At 40.2% G+C, this 21,618-nt stretch overlaps 1 protein-coding gene across 7 annotated transcripts in view; it reads right to left on the bottom strand.

Moving 5' to 3' along the window:
• The window catches only part of BCLAF3 (BCLAF1 and THRAP3 family member 3), a 62,021-nt gene extending 41,030 nt beyond the window's left edge, over positions 1-20,991 (bottom strand). For 3 of the 7 annotated variants that reach the window (XM_087427575.1, XM_087427570.1, XM_087427573.1), the window contains exons 1-2: positions 20,479-20,768; positions 18,574-18,746 (exon numbers count right to left, since the gene is read on the bottom strand). The gene's annotated coding sequence lies outside the window, so the exon portion shown is untranslated. The other 4 variants (XM_087427574.1, XM_087427571.1, XM_014791145.2 and 1 more) reach the window with 4 other exon arrangements.
• Positions 20,992-21,618: the final 627 nt, after the last annotated feature.

Raw genomic sequence — 21,618 nt, 5'->3', positions numbered from 1 at the left:
AGGAAAAATTACCCAGAATTCCTCTATCTGAACACAATCACTACTACCTTCCTGTCTTTCCTCATGTACATAAACACTTCATATAATCACAGTCAAAATGTTTAGGAATACTTGATGATATATCCTGCTTTTTAAATTATTGAATAATCAGAATTACAATGTCTAATTATAGTACTCAATTGCTACCTAACTTTCACCAGATAAATATACCAAAACTTAATTAAGCATGACTAGACATTTAGTTTCCTTCTGATTTTTTGCTAAAACAAATAATGTCAAACAAGTAAATTTTATCAAATGATCTTTTTTTTTTGTGAGGAGATCAGCCCTGTGCTAACATCTGCCAATCCTCCACTTTTTTTTATCTTTTTGCTGAGGAAGACTGGCCCTGGGCTAACATCCGTGCCCATCTTCCTCCACTTTATATGGGACGCTGCCACAGCATGGCTTGCCAAGTGGTGCGTCGGTGCACGCCCGGGATCCAAACCAGCAAACCCTGGGCCCCCGCAGCGGAGCACGTGCACTTAACCACTTGTGCCACTGGGCCGGCCCCAAACAAGTAAATTTTACAAGACATGTAAACTTGATTTTTCAAATATTCTTCAGTCTTTAAAAGAAACTGATAGCTTTAGGAATTGAATTTTAAAAATATGTGATTAGGGTATAATCTTCTGTACTAGCTATTATTTACATTTCAGTAATCCTCCCCAGTTCTGATACTATAATTAAGCAGTTCCCAACCTACTGGCCCCAAACCCCTGGTGGCTTTCAAAATTATTGCCATGGGTCCATGACTAATACACACAGCCACCATGCACAGCCTATAGAATGAATAAGTATATGTCTCATATATTATAACCTCTATTTTGCCAATTTATGAAGATACTGTGGTGATGGTTAAAATATCAATGGCTTCTTGTCACTATGTAGTTTTTCCACTGACTGATACAAAAAGTACAACTATTATTACACGGACATCAGTTTAAAAAGGGAGTCCTCATAGTCAAACATTTGCAAACCATTGTTATAATGAATTTCAGAAGAAAGTAAAAGCATATAAAGTCAAAGGACTTGAACCAGATCACTCATCAGAAGAAGTACATTCAGTTCAACTCATTTAGTTATGCACTGCCTCTTTCCAAAAAGAACTTGAGGCTAGGAAGAACAATTAATTCAGATGTACTATAAAAACTAATGTTACCTCAATAAAAAAAAAGAAAGAAATGCATAAAGTTAAAAAAAAGAGAGAGAGACACTAAAGGGGAAAATGTTTACTTAGTAACTAAAATGTCAAAATGCATTCCTTCGACAAATGTTATGAGTACCTATTATTTGCCAGGCACTGCTCTGGGGATACAGCAGTGAACAGAAACAGGCGCAAGTTCCTGCCCTCCTGGAGTTTATGTTCTATTGAGGGAGCTTATAATTTAACCAAAGAAGCTTTGGGTATCATTTCATATCTATTAAATTGAACAAAAATAATAAATCCAAAGGTTGTGGGGGGGGGCACCAAGTATTGGTGATGATGAAAAAGCCTGGGCCGGCCCCGTGGCTTAGCGGTTAGGTGCACGCACTCCGCTGCTGGAGGCCCGGGTTCGAATCCCAGGCGCGCACCGATGCACCGCTTGTCCGGCCATGCTGAGGCCGCGTCCCACATACAGCAACTAGAAGGATGTGCAGCTATGACATACAACTATCTACTGGGGCTTTGGGGGGAAAATAAATAAATTAATTAATTAATTAAATTAAAAAAAGAAAAAGCCTAATTTTTCTGAAAAGTAATCACTTTTTCCACTTTATTTTTTTGAAAAACAGATTTATTGAGAGAGTTCACATACCAAAGAGTTCACTCATTTAAAGTGTACAATTCAGTGTTTTTTAGTATATTCACAGAGATGTACAATCATCACCACAATCTAATTTTAGAACATTTTCATCCCCTTTAAAAGAAACCCCATTAACAGTCATTCCCCATTCCTCCCCTCCTTCAATTAGCCCCTGACAACCACCAATCTACTCTCTATTTCTATGGATTTGCCTATTCTGGACCTTTCAATTTTTTTTTTTTAATTTTATTTATTTATTTTTTTCCCCCAAAGCCCCAGTAGATAGTTGTATGTCATAGTTGCACATCCTTCTAGTTGCTGTATGTGGGACGCGGCCTCAGCATGGCCGGAGAAGCGGTGCGTTGGTGTGTGCCCGGGATCCGAACCCGGGCCGCCAGCAGCGGAGCCCACGCACCCAACCGCTAACCCACGGGGCCGGCCCTGGACCTTTCATATGAAGGGAATCATACACTATGTGGTCTTTTGTGACTGGCTTCTTTCTCTTAGCATAACGATTTCAAGGGTCATCCCTGCTTGACCATGTGCCAGCACTTCATTCCTTTTTATGGCCAAATAATATCCCACTGTGCGGGTATATCACATTTGTTTATTCATTCAATTCTCAATGGATATTTGGGTTGTTTCTATTTTTTGATTATTATGAATAATGCTGCTATGAATATTTGCATACAAGTTTTTGTGTAGACATATGTTTTCATTTCTCTTGGGTATATATCTAGGAGTACAATTGCTGGGTCATTGATAACTCTATGTTTAACTATTTGAGAGACTGCCAAACTTTTCCAAAGCAGCTCCATCATTTTACATTTCCACCAGCAATGTATGAGGGTTCCAATTTTTCCACATCCTCACCAACATTTGTTATTTTATTTTTTTGAAAAGCTTTTTGGATTGAAAAATTGTTTTTGGATTATAGCCATCCTAGTGGGGGTGAAGTGGTACCTCACCATGATTTTGATTTACATTTTCCTAATGATGGGTAATCTTGAAATATTTAAGAAATTATGAAACTAATCACGCCTTCTTTCCTTTAATCTAATAATTTCAGTCTAAACTTATTATTCTAAAATAATAATTTAAAAGAAAAAAAGCAGCTATATATACTAAGATGTTTATATCAGTTTTATTTATAATAGGAAAGAAAAAAACCACCCAAACTAGTTACAACCCAAATGCCCAATAATCAGTAAAAGATCACACAAATTTAAAATATATACATCTAGTTGTCCTACCTTTCTCCTAGCTTTATGTATGTCTTTTCCTCCACATACCCTATTAGTCCACCACACCACACTACTTGCTTTTCCCTGATCAGACCATGCTCTTCCTAACACATAGACAGCCTTCCCTCACTCCACCTGACAAATTCTTATTCTTTCTGGACTATTTGATCATCACCTCCCCTGGGATTCTTTCCTTAACTTTCTTTCTGTCCCCCCAAGTTTCTTTCTTCTTGGGAATTCTGGGCTTATACTGTGACTATTTCAATACACTGTGATTATTTGTTTACATAATTGTATTTATTTCAATAGGCAAAAGACTCCAAACAGCATATCACAGAACACAAAACTCAAGTGACCTATGGACATCTGAGATGTTCAACTTCATTAGTAATCGAGTAAACACAAATTAAGATCACAACCATTTCACACCCACCAGATTAACACAAAAAAAATGAAAGTTGCATATTCCAGAGTGTCGGTGAGGGTGTGGAACAACAGGGACTCGCATACACTGCTAGGTGAGTATACATGAGTATCACCAGTTTAGAAGGGGGTGGCAGTACCTGTTAAAGTGGAACGTGCTCATATCCCACAATCCAGCAAGTTCACTCAGGGATATACCTTAGAGCAGGGGTTCTCAACTTTAGTGTGTGTCAGAATCACCTGAAAGGCTGGTTGAAACACAGACTGCTGGGCCCTACCCCAGGGGTGGGCCCCACTTATAGCAAGTTCCCAGGTGATGCGGCTGTTGCTGGTGCAGGAACTACAGAACTACTGGTTTAAAGGGAAAGGTGGAGGTCACTTGGGAGAAAAGGTTTACAAGATTTACTGATTATGTGGTGAAAAAAGGTATTACTTAGAATATTTTCTTTTTTTTTTTAATTTATTTTATTTTTCCCCCAAAGCCCCAGTAGATAGTTGTATGTCATAGCTGCACATCCTTCTAGTTGCTGTATGTGGGACGCGGCCTCAGCATGGCCGGACAAGCAGTGCGACGGTGCGCGCCCGGGATCTGAACACGGGCCGCCAGCAGCGGAGCGTGCACACTTAACCACCAAGCCACGGGGCCGGCCCTAGAATATTTTCCTTTGCTAATATTAAAATTAGCTTTATTAAAATTCAAACTATTCACTCAAAAATGGGTGGATTTTATTGCATATAAATTACACCTCAAAGCTGTAAAAAAGTTAGCTTTGGGGTAATGACAATGCTCTTAGATCAGATATGGAGATGGTTGCACAACTCTGCAAACATACTAAAAACCATTGAATTGCACACTTTAAACCTGTAAATTATATTCCAATAAAGCTGTTTTTAAAAAAATTAACTTTGCAATTGCTTAGTGCACATCAGCTAGTAATGAAAAATACTGGCCCAGGGGCTTAATGGATAAGAGAGGAGAGTTAATTTAAACCCTAGAGTCTGAGCTAAGAATGGTTTTTACATTTTTAAAGAGTTTTAAAAAAAAAAAAAAAAGAATATGTGACAAGGCCTAAAATATTTACTATCCTGTCCTTTACGGAAAAAGTTTGCCAAACCCTGATTTAAAGTAACTTACCTGTGACTAGCAAAGTTAATCAAAGGAACCAGCATTAGGAGAGAGAAAAGGCTGAAACACCAGCAGCGTTCGTGACTGGGGAGGAGATGTCAATAACGGAAGAAAAATTGGCTTGTACTGCTACTTCAGAGTGAACTGTACAGGGCCAGGGGCAGTGAATGAATCCATCTGTCCTTGAACACAGAAAGATGAGAGGACAGCAGGGGCATCCACTCCCAGGAGGATGCTGAAGAGGATGCTGGTGCCAAAAGAGGCCAACTCTACCAGGACAGCACTGGACACATCCCCTCACCCAGCTGAAAGAGCAGCTCCAGCAAGTCTTCCTCCCACAACATTGCTTTCCCCTCTCCATTGGATCCTTCCCATCACCATATAACCTCTCGTAATTCTCCCAGCTCTCTGGAACCACACCCCCTGGGGCTACCACCCTATCTCTCCTTTTACAACCAAATTCCTCAAAGGGCTGCCTGTATACCACAGTCATTCTCTCTGATTCTTCTCCTCCCATTCTTGCTTGGCCCCTCACCAAGCTGGCTTTCCAATCTACAACTGCACCAAACTGCTCTAGTCAAGATCACTAATGAAATCCCTATTGCTAAATCCAATGGTTATTTCTCCTCCTTCTCCTGAATCTACCAGCAGCACTTAACAGTCAATCATACCTTCCTTCCAGAAACATTTTCTTCATTTGGATTCCAGAATACTACACTTTCCTGGTTTTCCTCCTACCTCTAACAATTCCTTTTGTCACCTTTGCTGGTTGCTCCTCACTGCCCCCCTCACCACCCTGACCCCTAAATAGTGAACCCAGTCTTCCTCTAAATAGCGACTTCAGTCTTTGGACTTCTCACTGTCTACACTCTCTCTCCAGTCTACACTCTCATTCAGTCTCACGGCTTTAAATACTCTCTATAAATTAACAATCCTCAAATTTATATCTTCACCCCTTACCTATCCTCTGTCCTGCAGTCTTACATATCTAACAGCCTACTGGATACTATAAACATGTCTAAGAGCAAAATTCTGACCTCCCTCCAAAATCTGCTCTTCCTACAGTCTGCCCCACTTCAGTAAATGGCAGCTATATCCTTTGAGTTTTCAACAAAGAGCAAACACAAATGTCCAATAAACATGCAAAAAGATATTCAACCCTACCTAATGAGGAAGATAAAATTAAAACAATGAGATACCATTTCACACTCAAGAGATTTGCAAAAATTTTAAAGTCTGATGATCCCCATGTGTGTTTACAAGAAAGTGGAAAAAGAGAATTTCTCAACTGAGGAAAATTCCTCCCCAGAAAACCATTAAGCAGAAGAAACTCTAAGTCTGTACTCCAAACATAATTAAATATATCCAAAAGCATTTAAGCATATTAAAAAAAATCTCACCTTGAATCAGAAATTGAAAAACTAAGAACAGAAATAGACCAAGAAAACAGTGAAATGACAGAAAAAAAGTTAAGTGAACTCAGAGAAAAAAAATGGGGGGAAAGGCCAAATTATCTCAGAAGTAAAGAATAAATTACTGGTGCTCAAGGGATAATAAACTCAAAATGAAAATTTAATAAGAGACATTGCAGAAAGGTAGGAAAACAACCAAGAAAATGAAAATGACATTGAGAGTGAGAGAGAGCGCGCATCAGAGAAAAACTAGTGGAAATAGAAGACAGATAAAGAAGGAATACTATTTTTATTATTGTAGTTCCTGAGAACAAAAAGCAAACAATAGAACTGCACTAATATTTAAAACTATACTCCAAGAAAACTTTCCAGAAATGGAAAAATATATGAATCTACACACTGAAAGGCTCACCAGATACCTGAGAAAATTAACCTAAAACAATCAACTCTGAAATATAGCTTACTAAAAATTATTTGATTTCAAAGATAAAGATAAAATCCTCAAGACTTCTAGGTAAAAATAATAAATAACTTACAAATCCAAAAGAATTAAACTAGCATTAGATATTTCAAAAACAACATACAAAGCAAGGCAACAATGGATCAACATTTAAAATAAAAAAATAAAATAATGAAAGTAAGGGTGAGGAGGACGGTGTCAAGATGGCGGCATAGGCAGACTCTAAATTCACCTCCTCCCATGGACACAACAAATTTACAACTACTCTTGGAACAATTACTCCTAAGAGAGAACTGAAAACTGGATAAAAAGAACCCCCACAACAAGGGACAGTGCTGAGTGACGTGGAAGAGACAGAAATTCCTTTCTGGAGAGAAAAAAGCCACCTTCAAGCCACAACACTTCAGGGCCAGCAGGGAGCAATCCTAAGGTATGAAGCCTTCCCCGGAGGAGTGGGGGATCCAAGCAGGGGAGCATTACCACAATGAGCAGCTTTTAGACTCAGCACAACCAGCAGAAGCGTCATAATATCTGGCTTTGCTGGCTATTAACTACAATGGGGAATACCCCCAAAAAAGCTATTGGACATAAGGGGGAAAAAAGCTTGCTCCTAAAGGGCCCACACACAAATTCATCCGTTTCAGAAAGCAACCTGAAATCACCAGAAAAAAAAGGTGCCCAGTCCTTTGGTGAAAAGACACTCACTTGATAGGCTCTGAGTGCATCTTGGTGAGAGGTGAGACCTCCCCAGAGACTGAGACATTGGCGGCAGCCATTACTGTGACCTAGTACAGGCGTGCTGACACAGATCTTGGCAGATGCCATTGGAGCTCTTCCCCTGGCCTGTTAGCACGGAGTGGGGGTGGGGGGTCTGCCCCACCCACTAGAGCACGGATTTAACCCAGCTCAGCCAGAGCAGCCAGCCCACTCTAGGGAATGGCCCCATCCAACAGCAAGCCCTCAGGCAACTTGTGGGCCCACATGGGGCTACAAGGTGGGGGGCCTGGAACCTCGGCAGCCGGGTGAGTGGATCTGCCTCTGCAGGGCAGCGTGTGCACAAGGAGTGGGCCTGCATTGGTGGAGTGTATGGGGCCTCTGCAGTGGGGCGAGTAAGTCCACTTCAGTGGGTTGGGGCATGTACACAGGGCATGACTGTGTTGACGGGGTGTGTGGTCCTGTGGGTGGAGGGGCTTGCTAGCTGCAGCAGACTTGTGATTCTCAAACAGCCACACAGGGGATCAGCCCCACCTTCCAAAGCCTGAAACAACTGTGTGCTCCCACGCCTGGTCCCAGCCGCACTCAGCTGCAATCCTGAGAGAGCTGACAACAGCCTTACAGGCAAGAAACCTACAACAATTTTAAGCCCCTGAGCCTAGCAACCAGCCACGCTGGGGGCCTACTCACTTAACAGAAAAACTGCAACAGGAAGGTGCTATTAGACCTTGCAGCCAACTATGCTGGGGCTCCCCATACCCGACAGAGACTGAAGAGTCCACAACAACCACACGCAGCTAAGCATTACAACCAGCTGGCCAGGGGACAGCTTAGCCTCCCTGGGAACCCACAGCAAGAGCAACCCTGCCACAACAGGACACACATAGCCCACACAGGGGTCACTCCTGGAACATTTGGAACTGGTGACGAGAGGGAAGCATACTGCTGGGCCTCGTGAAGCATCACTTACATAATGTCACCTCTCCAAGATCAGGAGACGTAGCTGACCTACCTAATACATAGATACAAGCACAGAGCAAGAGGCAAAATGAGGCAGCAAAGGAATACGTTCCAAGTAAGGCAACAGGACAAAACCCCAGAAAAAGAACTAAATGAAACAGAAATGAGCAATCTACCTGACAAAGAGTTCAAAGAGTCATAAGGATGTTCACTGGTCTTGGGAGAAGAATGGATGAACTCAGTGAGAATGTCAACAAAAAAATGGAAGTATAAAAAAGAACCAATCAGAAATGAAGAATAAAATACAGGAAATGAAAAATTCACTAGAGGGACTCAAAAGCAGAGTAGATGATACAGAAGAACGGATCAGCAAGCTGGACGAAAGACTAGAGGAAACCACCCAAGCTGAACAGATAAAACAAAAAAGAATTAAAAAGAGTGAGGACAGTCTAAGAGACCTCTGGGACAACATCAAGTGCACTAACATCTGTGTTATAGGTGTCCCAGAAGGAGAAGAGAGAGACAAAGGGGCAGAGAATCTATTTGAAGAAGTAATAGCTGAAAACTTTCCTAACCTCAGGAAAGAAACAGACATCTAGGTACAGGAAGCACAGAGAGCACCAAAGAATATAAACCCAAAGAGGCCCACACCAAGACACATCATAATTAAAATGTCCAGAATTAAAGATAAAAAGAGAATCCTAAAAGCCGCAAGAGAAAGGCAACAAGTTACATATAAAGGAAACCCCATAAGGCTCTCAGCTGACTTCTCAGCAGAAACCTTATAGGGTAGAAGAGAGTGTCACCATATATTTAAAGTGCTAAAAGGAAAAAACCTACAGCCAAGAATACTCTACCCAGCAAGGTTATCAGTCAGAATGGAAGGAGAGATAAAAGTTTCCCAGACAAGCAAAAATTAAAGGAGTTTATCACCAAGAAGCCAGTCCTGCAAGAAATGCTAAAGGGACTTATTTAAAGGGGAAAGAAAAGACCACAAATAGAAAAAAAGTACCCATTTCCATGATAAGAGGGTAACGGATACAAATGCACAAAAAAGAGGTTAGATATGATATCAAAAACATAAAATGTGGGAGGAGGGGAGTAAAAGACTAGAGCTTTTAGAAAGAGGTCAAACTAAAGAGACCATCAACTTAATATAGATTGCTATATACATAGGTTACTATATACAACCCTCATGATCACAAACCAGAAACCTATGATAAATACACAAAAAACTAAGAGAAAGGAACCCAAATATAATACTAAAGAAAGCCATCAAACCACAAGGGAAGGGAGCAAGAGAAGAAGAAAGGAACAGAGAAGAACTACGAAAACATTCAGAAAAAAAAGTTTAAAAATGGCAGTAAGTACATACTTATCAATAGCTACTTTAAATGTCAGTGGACCAAATGCTCCAATCAAAAGGCATAGGGTGGCTGATTGAATAAAAAAACAAGATCCATATATATGCTGCATACAAGAGACACACTTCAGATCTAAAGACACTCACAAACGGAAAGTGAAGGGGTGTAAAAAGATACTCCATGCAAATGGCAATGAAAAGATAGTGCAGGTAGCAATACTTAGACAAAATAGACTTTAAAACAAAAACTGTAACAAGAGACAAAGAAGGGCACTACATAATGATAAAGGGAACAATCCAACAAGAGGATATAACACTTGTAAATATCTACGCATCCACCATAGGAGCACCTAATATTATAAAGCAATTATTAACAGACATAAAAGGAGAAATAGACAGTAACACAATAATAATAGGGGACTTTAACACTCCACTTATACAAATGGATAGATCATCCAAACAGAAGATCTATAAGGAAACACTGGCCTCAAATGATACACCAGACCAATTAGACTTAGTAGATATATACAGAACATTCCATCCAAAAACAGTAGAATACATATTCTTTTCAAATGCACATGGAACATTCCGCAGGATAGATCACCTATTAGGCCACAAAACAAGTCTCAATAAATTTAAAAAGACTGAAATAATACCTAGCATCTTTTCTGACTACAATGGTATGAAACTAGAAATCAAGTACAGGAAGAAAATTGGAAAAGCCACAAATATGTGGAGATTAAACAAAATGCTACCGAACAACAATTGGGTCAACAAAGAAATCAAAGGAGAAATCAAAAAATACCTGGAGAAAAAGGAAAATGAAAATACAACATGCCAAAATTTATGGGATACAGTAAAGGCGGTTCTAAGAGGGAAGTTTATAGCAATACAGGCCTACCTCAACAAACAATAAAAATCTCAAATAAACAATCTAACAGTGTACCTAAAGGACATGGAAAAAGAAGAACAAACAAAGCCCCAAATCAGTAGAAGGATGGAAATTAAAAAAATCAGAGCACAAATAAATGAAATAGAGACTTAAAAAACAATAGAAAAAGTCAATGAAACTAAGAGCTGGTTCTTTGAAAAGATAAACAAAATTGGCAAACTTTTAGCTAGACTCACCAAGAAAAATAGAGAGAAGGCTCAAATCAATAAAATCTGAAATTAAAGAGGAGAAACTACAAGGGACACCTCAGAAATACAAAAGATTATAAGAGAATACTATGAAAAGTTATACACCAACAAATTGGATAATCTAGAAGAAATGGATAAATTCTTAGAATCATACAACCTTCCAAAACTGAATCAAGAAGAAATAGAGAATTTGAATGGACCAATCACCAGTAAGGAGATCGAAACAGTAACCAAAACCTCCCAAAAAGTAAAAGTCCAGGACCAGATGGCTTCCCTGGTGAATTCTACCAAACATTCAAAGAAGACTTAATAGCTATCCTTCTCAAACTCTTCCAAAAAATTGAAGAGGAGGGGAAGCTTCCTAACTCATTCTATCAAGCCAACATTACCCTGATACCAAAACCAGACAAGGACAACACAAAAAAAGAAAATTACAGGCTAATATCACTGATGAACATCAATGCAAAAATCCTCAACAAAATTCTAGGAAATCGAATACAACAATACATTAAAAAGATCATACACTATGATCAACTGGGATTTATTCCAGGGATGCAGGGATGGTTCAACATCCACAAGTCAATCAACGTGATACACCACATTAACAAAATGAAGAATAAAAATCACATGATCATCTCAATAGACTCAGAGAAAGCATTTGACAAGATACAGCAACCATTTATGATAAAAACTCTGAATAAAATAGGTATAGAAGGAAAGTGCCTCAACATAATAAAGGCCATATATGACAAACCCAACAGCTAATATCATCCTCAATGGAGAAAAACTGAAAGCTATCCCTCTAAGAACAGGAACCAGACAAGGATGCCCACTTTCACCACTCTTAATTGACATAGTATTGGAAGTCCTAGCCAGAGCAATCAGCCAAGAAAAAGAAATACAGGGATCCAAATTGGAAAGGAAGAAGTGAAGTTGTCACTATTTGCAGATGAAATGGCTTTATACATAGAAAACCCTAAAGAATCCACCAAAAAACTTTTAGAAATAATAAATGAATACGGTAAAGTTGCAGGATACAAAATCAACATACGAAAATCAGTAGCATTTCTATACACTATCAATGAAGTAGCAGAAAGAGAAATTAAGACTACAATCCCACTTACAATTGCAACAAAAAGAACAAAATACCTGGGAATAAACTTAACCAAAGAGATGAAGACCTGTACGCTGGAAACTATAAAACATTGTTGAAAGAAACTGAAGAAGACAAAAAGAAATGGAAAGATATTCCGTGCTCTTGGATTGGATGAATTAACATAATTAAGATGTCCATACTTCCTAAAGCAATCTGCATATTCAATGCAATCCCTATCAAAGTTTCAACCACACTTTTCACAGAAATAGAACAAAGAATCCTAAAATTTATATGGAACAACAAAAGACCCCGAATAGCCAAAGGAATCCTGAGAAAAAAGAACAAAGCTGGAGGTATCACACTCCCTGATTTCAAAATATACTACAAAACTATAGTAATCAAAACAGCATGGTACTGGCACAAAAACAGATACACAGATCAATGGAACAGAATCAAGAGCCCAGAAATAAACCCACACATCTATGGACAGCTAATTTTTGACAAGGGAGCCAAGAACAGACAATAGAGAAAGGAAAGTCTCTTCAATAAATGGAGTTGGGAAAACTGGACAGCCACATGCAAAAGAAGGAAAGTAGACCATTATCTTACACCATACACAAAAATTAACTCAAAATGGATTATAGACTTGAATGTAATACCTGAAACCATGAAACTTCTAGAAGAAAACATAGGCAGTATGCTCTTCAACATTAGTCTTAGCAGCATATTTTCAAGTACCATGTCTGACTGGGCAAGGGATACAATAGAAAAAATAAACAAATGGGACTACATCAAACTAAAAAGCTTCTGCACAGCAAAAGAAACCCTCAACAAAATGAAAAGACAACCTAACAATTGGGAGAAGATATGTGCAAACCATACATCTGATCAGGGTTAACATCCAAAATATATAAAGAACTCATACATCTCAACAACAAAAAAACTAACAACACAATTAAAAAATGGGCAAACTATCTGAACAGACATTTCTCCAAAGATATACAGATGGCCAACAGGCACATGAAAAGATGTTCAACATCACTAATTATCAGGGAAATGCAAATCAAAACTACAATGAGATATCACCTCACACCTGTCAGAATGGCTATAATTAAGAAGACAGCAAATAACAAGCATTGGAGAGGATGTGGAGAAAAGGTAACTCTCATTCACTGCTGATGGGAGTGCAAACTGGTGCAGCCACTATGGAAAACAGTATGGAGATTCCTCAAAAAATTAAGATGAGAAATACCATACGATCCAGCTATTCCACTGCTGGGTATTTATCCAAAGAACATGAAAACATGAATGCATAAAGATATATGCACCCCTACGTTCATTGCAGTATTATTCACAACAGCCAAGACTCAGAAGCAACCTAGATGCCCATCAAGAGGCAAATGGATAAAGAAGATGTGGTATATATACACAACAGAATACTATTCAGCCATAAAAAAGGATGAAATCTGGCCATTTGTGACAAAATGGATGGACCTTGAGGATATCATGCTAAGCGAAATAAGTCAGAGGGAGAAAGTCAAATACCTTATGATCTCACTCATAAATAGAAGATAATGGGCCAGCCCCGTGGCTTAGCGGTTAAGTGAGCGCGCTCCACTGCTGGCGACCCGGGTTCGGATCCCGGGCGCACACCAACGCACCGCTTCTCCGGCCATGCTGAGGCCGCGTCCCACATACAGCAACTACAAGGATGTGCAGCTATGACATACAACTATCTACTGGGGCTTTGGGGGGAAAAATAAATAAATAAATAAAATCTTTAAAAAAAAAAAAGAAGATAAAAACAACAACAAACAAACACATAGAGACAGAGATTGGATTGGTGGTTACCAGAAGGGAAGTGGGGAGGGAGGAAGGTCAAAGAGGTGATTAGGCACATGTGTATGGTGACGGATTGTAATTAGTCTTTTGAGTGGTGAACATGACGTAATCTACACAGAAATCAAAATATAACGATGTACACCTGAAATTTACATGTTATAAACCAATGTTACCACAATAAAAAAAATAAAATAAAGTAAGGGTGAACCAAGGATCTTATATCAGCCAAGTTGTCCCTTGATATTTTTCCCTCAAATATCAAGACTATAGGAAAAAACAGTTTTCAACATACAAGAACATAGGGAATTTCTGCACTTAATAGCCCTTCCTGAGGAATCTACTAGAGAATGAGCTTCATCCAACCAAACGATGACTGAGAAAATGTCAGCAAAGGACTGACAGTAAGCATTTAAAAATATGGAAATGGACATATAAGACACTAAAATAAAGATGAAGATGAAGGTGGAAGAGTAATGTAAAATTGTTGCATATTGTGACAGAGTAGAAAAATTGCAACTAAAAAATGGGAGAAGAGACAGGAAAAGAGAATAATAGCAAAAGCTCAATGCTGCATAGGGTATAGGTGGGTTCTAAATCATACTGAGGGAGAAAACCTGATTAATCAGATACTAAGAGGTTAAACAAGTCAACACATGGTGCTGGGACCAGTGAACAGCCACAAGCCAAAGACTAAAGTTCAACTCTACCTCACATCATATACAAAAATTAACTTAAAATGGATCAAAGACCTAAATGTAAGAGCTAAAACTATAAAACTTAGAGGAAAACATAAGGATAAATAATCCTTGGGACCTTGGATCAGGCCGTATTTTCTTAGATATGACATCAAAAATACAAGCAACAAAAGAAAAAAATAGATAAACTGGGCATCATCAAAATTAAAAACATTTACACTGTAAAGGATGCTATCAAGAAAGTGAAATGACAACCCATAGAATGGGAGAACATTTTTTGTAAATCATATCTGATAAGGGATTGTATCTATAACATATAAAAAAACTCTTACAAATTCAATAGTAAAAGACAAATAACCCAATACAAAAAATGGGCAAAGGAAATGAATAGAAATTACTCCAAAGAAGATATACGAAAGCCCAATAAGCACATGAAAAGATACTCAACATCAGTAATCATTAGGGAAATGCAAATCAAAATCATAATGCGATACCACTTCACACCAACTAGGACAGCTATAATCCAAGGCAGAAAATAACAAGTGCTGAAAGGATGAGAGAGAATGGAACCCTCATACACTGTTGGTGGGAATGTAAAATGATGCGGCCACTTTGGAAAACAGTTTGACAGTTCCTTAAAAAAATTAAACACAGAGTTAACATATGACCCAGCAATTCCACACCAAGGTATATACCCAAGAGAAATAAAAATATATGCCCACACAAAAACTTGTACACAAATATTCATAGCAGCATCATTCATAATGCCAAAAGTAGAAACAACTGAAATGTCCATTAAAGATAAATGAATAAACAAAATGTGGTATATGCATACAATGGAATATTATTTGGCCATAAAAAGGAATGAAGTACTGGCACATGGTCAAACAGGGATGACCCTTGAAATCGTTATGCTAAGAGAAAGAAGCCAGTCACAAAAGACCACATAGTGTATGATTCTGTTTATATGAAAGGTCCAGAATAGGCAAATCCATAGAAACAGAAAGTAGACTGGTGGTTGCCTGGGTGGGGTGGGGGCAATGGGGAGAAAGGGCACACGTTTTCTTTTTGGAGTGATGAACTCTGTCAATATACTAAAAAACACTGAATTTTACACTTTTAAATGGGTGAACTATGTGAAACTCAGCATTTACAATTGCAAAGAATTCCCCAGGAAAGCCTTTGCAACAAAGCAGCCACACTCTTAGCACAGAACTGGACCAAGTCTGAGCCCACAGAACAAGCAGAAAATCAGCAGATCAGAGGAAGCCAGACCCGAAGAGACCGAGCATGGATTATTCTCTTGGTTAAACCAGTTCTTGAGTAAGGAGGAGCTGAAAGTGGATACAGAATTCCACTGTAACCCATCATTATCTCACTTTGATTTCATGGATACAATGTATTTCTCTCTCACACACACAAAAGGTTAAATAAACAAACAGAGGAGTAAGGGCATTTAAAAAGGTGTAAGAACAAAGGTTAACCATTAGAACAAAAATACAAACCTTCCTAACTACCCCTCCCCAATTTTTTTTAAATAAAATAGCAAAAAATACACCTCATAGCAAAAGAAACAGCAAATATAACAAAATACACATAATTATAAAACATTATGATACAGTTGAGACCAAACATACCAGTCCTAACAATAAATGAAGATAGAACAAACAAAAATATATATACTCACATGACTATAACATAGCAACCACCTTTATGAAACAAAAACTACAGGAGATGCAAGGAGATACATAGAAACACACTAATAATAGGAGACTCTCAGTGGTATATTAGACAGATTATGTAAACCCAAAATAAGGAGATAGAAGGTCCAAACAGCATAATCAATAGGGTAAATCTCAAGAATATTTATCAAACTCTACACTCTGATACTAGAGAATACATATTCTTCTCAAGAGCTTACAGTACATTCACCAAAAATAATCATATATTAGGTCACAAAGAAAACATCAGTAACTTCCATAAAATAGAAATATTACAAACAATACTCTGATCATAATGCAATCAAACTAGAATTTACTAACAAAAACAAAAAACAGAAAGGCCCTTCCAGCTAGAAATTTAAAAACTTCCTATTAAACAACTCCTGGCTATTCTATAACAAATTATAGATTTTAAAAGAAATAATGACAATGAAAGCACTATATATCAGATTCTGTGGGATGCATTTAAAGCAGTGATCAAAGGAAAATTCATTGCACTAAACATATTTCTCAATAAAAATGAAAGAATAAAAATAAATAAATTTAGGGGCCAGCCCGGTGGTTATGCTTAAGTTCGCACGCTCTGCTTTGGTGGCCCAGGGTTCACAGGTTTGGATCCCGGGTGCAGATCTATGCACTGCTTATCAAGCCATGCTGTGGCAAGCATCCCACATATAAAGTAGAGGAAGATGGGCACAGATGTTAGCCTAGGGCCAATCTTCCTCAGCAAAAAGAGGAGGATTGGCAATGGATATTAGCTCAGGACTAATCTTCCTCAATCAATCAACCAATCAATCAATCCATATGTTCCCAAAGTAAAAAACAACAACTAAAAAATAACAAGGTAAACCAAAAGAAAGCAAAAGGAAGGAAATAACAAAGAGAAAATTAGAGGGCCGGCCCGGTGGCTTAGCGGTTAAGTGACGTGCTCTGCTACTGGCGGCCCGGGTTCGGATCTGACACACCGCTCCTCCGGCCATGATGAGGCCACGTCCCACATACAGCAATTAGAAGGATGTGCAACTATGCCATACAACTATCTACTGGGGTTTTGGGGGGAAAAAAAAAGAGGAGGATTGGCAATAGATGTTAGCTCAGAGCCGGTCTTCCTCAGCAAAAACAGGAGGATTAGCATGGATGTTAGCTCAGGGCTGATCTTCCTCATACACACACACAAAAAAGATAAAAGTAGAGGAAGAGAATAGAAAACTAGATCTAAGTAATAAATCAAAATTCTATAGTGTTTGAAAAACTTAAAATACATAAACCACTATATAACTTGACTAAGAAAAAAGGGAGAAAGCACAAATATACAAAATAAGAAATGGTAAGGGAGAGAGAACCATTGAAATAGAAGAAAAAATGTTAACTCATAAGAGATTACTTTGCAGCCCTCTATCTAATAAACTTGAAAACTCAGATGAAAGGGATACTTTGCTAGAAAAATACATATTACTAAAATTGACCCCACTGGAGTTAGAAAGCTTAAACAGGCCAATTTCCATAGAAGAAATATAAAAAGTTATTAAGGAAATATCCCATGAAAAAGCATCAGGCCCAGAGGGTTTCACAGGGGAATTCTACCAAACCTTCATCAGATAGCCTCAATGCTCTATATTATTCTAGAGCTGGCATATTACCAGAAGGATCAAGCCTACAGGAATATCAACCTTTCGCGAAAGATGAACCAGCCAAGGAGACTGAGAAGGAACATCCTCTGAGGAAGGAGGGAACTCTGGAGCATAGAATCTCACAAACTAAAGGAGGATGTTTCAAGAAAGGAGGTTTTCACGGCAAAAGCTGCACAGAGATCCAATAAAAGGAATGAAACATCTGAACACACGGCTTGAGGACTAAGTGGAAGGTAAGGAGACTGAGCAAGCCAATTATTAACAACTCCTTCTAACAGTTTGGCTGGAAGGGGAGGAGAGAAACTGGGTTGTGGCTGGGTGATAGGGGTCTAGGGAGGAGGTTCTGAAATGGAGCAACCTGAGTAGGTTTATTGTTGATAAGGAGGGACTATGTGCCTGGCATTGGGGATATAACGTAGAATGAGTCATAGTAGAGATGAGTCTAGGTCCAACTAGTTCAATGTTTCCTTTGATTCCTTAATATCGACTCCAAATAATGTAGTCAATTTCTCTCAATATTCCACATTTACATATTACCTTCTTCAATGGTGCAAATTGAATTTTTATCAGCAGTCAGATTTTATGTTAACTTAGCAAACATTACTAAGTGCCAGTGACTGCTCAGGGCAAGACATACAAAGTTGGAGAGACCTAGTTTCTTTCCTGGAGAAGCTAAGTCTTCAGTGGATAAGAAGGCTCACAGAAGCGCCAGTACTTCCTGGTTCACTAAGTCTCTTGCAAATTCTATCTCATTTAATCCTCCCAACAAGCCTTTGAGGAAGCTGAAATCACCTCCATTTTATGGGTGAAGAAACCAAACCTCAAAAAGGTTAACCAATCCACCCCAAGTGACAGACTCGACACTAGAATCCAGGTTCTCAGACTCCAATACTAGCACTTCCCCACCTTGCAACTCCTACCTTCGGAAGGATGACCCTGAAGAGAATGCCTGGTCATTTGTGCAGATGCTCAGTCAGCAGAATTGGACGTTAGCATGCTGGAGAATAGTTGACATCCTGCATCACATCTAAAATTGCCATCTAAATTTGGAAAGTAGCTTTTACGCCCTCTAGCTGCCTGGATATTCTGTAGCCTGCAGGGCACAAAGACTGTTTTATTTATCACAATCCCAAGGACTGTGTTTTATTTAGCTTTATACCTGTCCCCCTCAGCTTTATATATAGTGCCTTTAAATATTTTCTCCTTCAATATTTGTACGGATTCATTCATTCACCTAATTTCATAACTCGGATATCGTTTTGAATATAATCTAGGGCAGCAATATAAAACTTCAAATTTAAGAAGTGAAAATGTGGAGGCAAAGGGTATCACAGAATAGCTTTTTGAACTCAGAAATTTGCTTTAAAAAAATCAAGATGCTTTTGTGCTCTGAAATTTTTACAAGATGGCAATAATTACCAACAAGACAAAGTATGTTTAAATGTACTGTCCATAAATATCTCATTTGACTCTTAAAACCACCCCGTAAGACAGGTAAGGCAAATGCTCTATAATTCCGTTTACACAGTTGAGGAAATAGTCCCTTAGAAAAGGTAAGTGACTTGTTCAAGGTAATCAGATATACTGGAATTCAAGGAAGTCCTGACTTCGGATCTCCTGTTCAGTCTTTGATGCCTTTGCCTTACCTAGGTAAACTGGTAAAGGTGGAAAAAAAGATGAGAAACTGAATTGCTATCAACAAATAAGAAAAAAAAGTGCTAGCTAGAGAAAGATACCTGTATTGTATTGGAGAGAAGAACATAAATGGCCCCAAACTCTTCCTATAGAAATCCTTTAACTGTTGCCTTTTGCTAGGGTGTGAAAAGGGACACTCACAGATTGTTGGTGGGAGTGCAAAACGGCACATCCTTTCCAGAGGGAAACTGAGCAATTCACATTTAGAAAAAACAAACCCAACAATTCTATCATCTAGGAATGTATACTAAGGAAGTAATCGCGGATGTGCAGATTTTATATTTCTCCAACAATATGTTTAAGTAGTGAAAAACTGGGAATAACCAATTAAATAAATTACTACAGACATATAATGGCATGCTATATAGTCATGAAAAAAATGGTTACCAAAGAGAATCCACTTTAGAAAAATCATGCATTCATCTCTGCATAAAAAAGATTGGAGGTGTATACCCAGTGTAACCATGTTCACAATGGTTACTTGGAATGGTGTAACAGTGTATCTTCTTCATTGTGGTTTTGTATATTTTAGAAATTTTGTATATAAATGTGTTACTAAATGTTTCTATATATACATGTTTCTAATAAGAGGTATTAAAGGCTTCTGGGGGTGTGTGAAACAGCGGGGCTTTCAAAAGAACATTTTTGTAGCCATTTTAAAAATACCACTAAAAATAAAACATTATTATATCATTACCATTAAAATACCATTGAAAAATAAAGCATTGATTACGAACTCACACCAAAACCTTTTCTTTTCAGTTCCAGTCTCTCATTCATATCAGTTCGAATTCAGGAAAATGCTAAAAAGGTTGCCAGGTCAGAAGTCTGAGACACCTTGATTTCTACCTGCAGTTTTTACTTCGTTCCAGAAAAGAAAAGCAATCACCTAAGAGGCACCTCGAAAAGCATCTCGGCAGGAAAACATTTGGGAGGGTAAGTTTCTCTCCCATTTCTTTCCCTCCCGACACACCGACAGGACAATCCTGACAGTGACTGGCCCAGTTTCCTAATACACCCTAAAGAAGCACAGGAGATGCGCCCATTTTCAGTATACGTTTCTAAAAAGACAAGTTTTACTTTGCAATGCGGGATAAAGAGCAGCCTTCACTACTCATTCTGGATGTTACCCAAGGAAGATGCCGCCGCGCGGCGGAAAGCCTCCGGAGAAGGACAAAGCGCGGGGCTCCTCGGCTCGGGTCCCGCAGGCGACGCGTCCGGGGCCGCCTCAGGGACAAGGGCACCGTCCCCGGACACCGCCCCCCGTCCTCAGGACAGACGCTCCCAACCGCCGGGGCCGCAGCCTGCCCGACGACGGGGAAGGATCGGGGCCGCGGCAGCAGGTGTCCAGGTCGCCGCGCCTAAGAGAAGACACCGGCCCAGTGGCCTGAAGCAGTGGCAGGGGAGCGGTTCCCCGGGAGCCCGAGGCGGGCCGCCGCATCCTCCCCGCCACCCCAAGAACCGCCCCACCCGGGCCACGGACACGCCTTCCCGCGGGCCGGGGCCTCCCTGCCCCGCCCGCCCCCCAGGGCCGCTCACCCGGCCCCGAAGTCCCCGCCGCCGCCGCCGCCGCCGCCGGCCCCTCGGGCCTCGCCCCTCACTCGGCCACCTCCTCCCCCTGCAGCGGCACCATAGCTACCTCTACCGGGCCGCGGGACCCGGAACCACTTCCTTCCGGAACCGCCTCGTCCCGCCCCCGCCCGGGACCCGCCCTCTGCCCGCGGCCTCGCGCTGAGCCCGCTCTACCGCCGACCTCTGCTCTCAACTCTTTCCCCGCGAGGGTGCCCCGCCCCGGCTGCTCTGGCCAGAGCGCCTGCGCCCTCTGCCTGCCGTTCCCACCTCTGCAGCTCTGTCCAGAGCGCGTGCGCCGCCTACCGCCCGCACCCCCCGCCCGCGGGGAAGGAAGAACTGCCCTGGGCGTCCAGGTCTGTCCAGGTCTAGGGATCCCGAGGGTCGAGGGTCAGGAGTTGGAGTTCACCTCTCAGTCAGGGGCAGGAGCCTGGTCCCATGAGCCTTCCAGCCTTGTACACAGGAGGCAAAGGTGGAGGAGCAGATGAGCCTTGGCCTTCCAGCCCCTGGCCTGACCCTCAAGGCTCTTCCAGAGCCAGCCTACCTGAACCTGCCCCGCTGTGGCCTCTTTCCCTGCCTACTCAATCACTAACCATTCCCTATGGCCTCAGAGTAAGCTTCTAACCAGGAAACAAAACCTCCCCTCTGGACCTTCCAAATAAGTTAATGGTACCAACATTTCTCCACCGTCCACTTCAAAA

The sequence above is a fragment of the Ceratotherium simum genome, chromosome X (genome assembly GCF_057802395.1).
Source record: "Ceratotherium simum simum isolate JZ-2026a chromosome X, ASM5780239v1, whole genome shotgun sequence".
Lineage (NCBI taxonomy): Eukaryota > Metazoa > Chordata > Mammalia > Perissodactyla > Rhinocerotidae > Ceratotherium > Ceratotherium simum.
The sequence above is the reverse complement of the archived record's forward strand: the minus strand, read 5'-3'. Positions and strand labels throughout refer to the sequence as shown.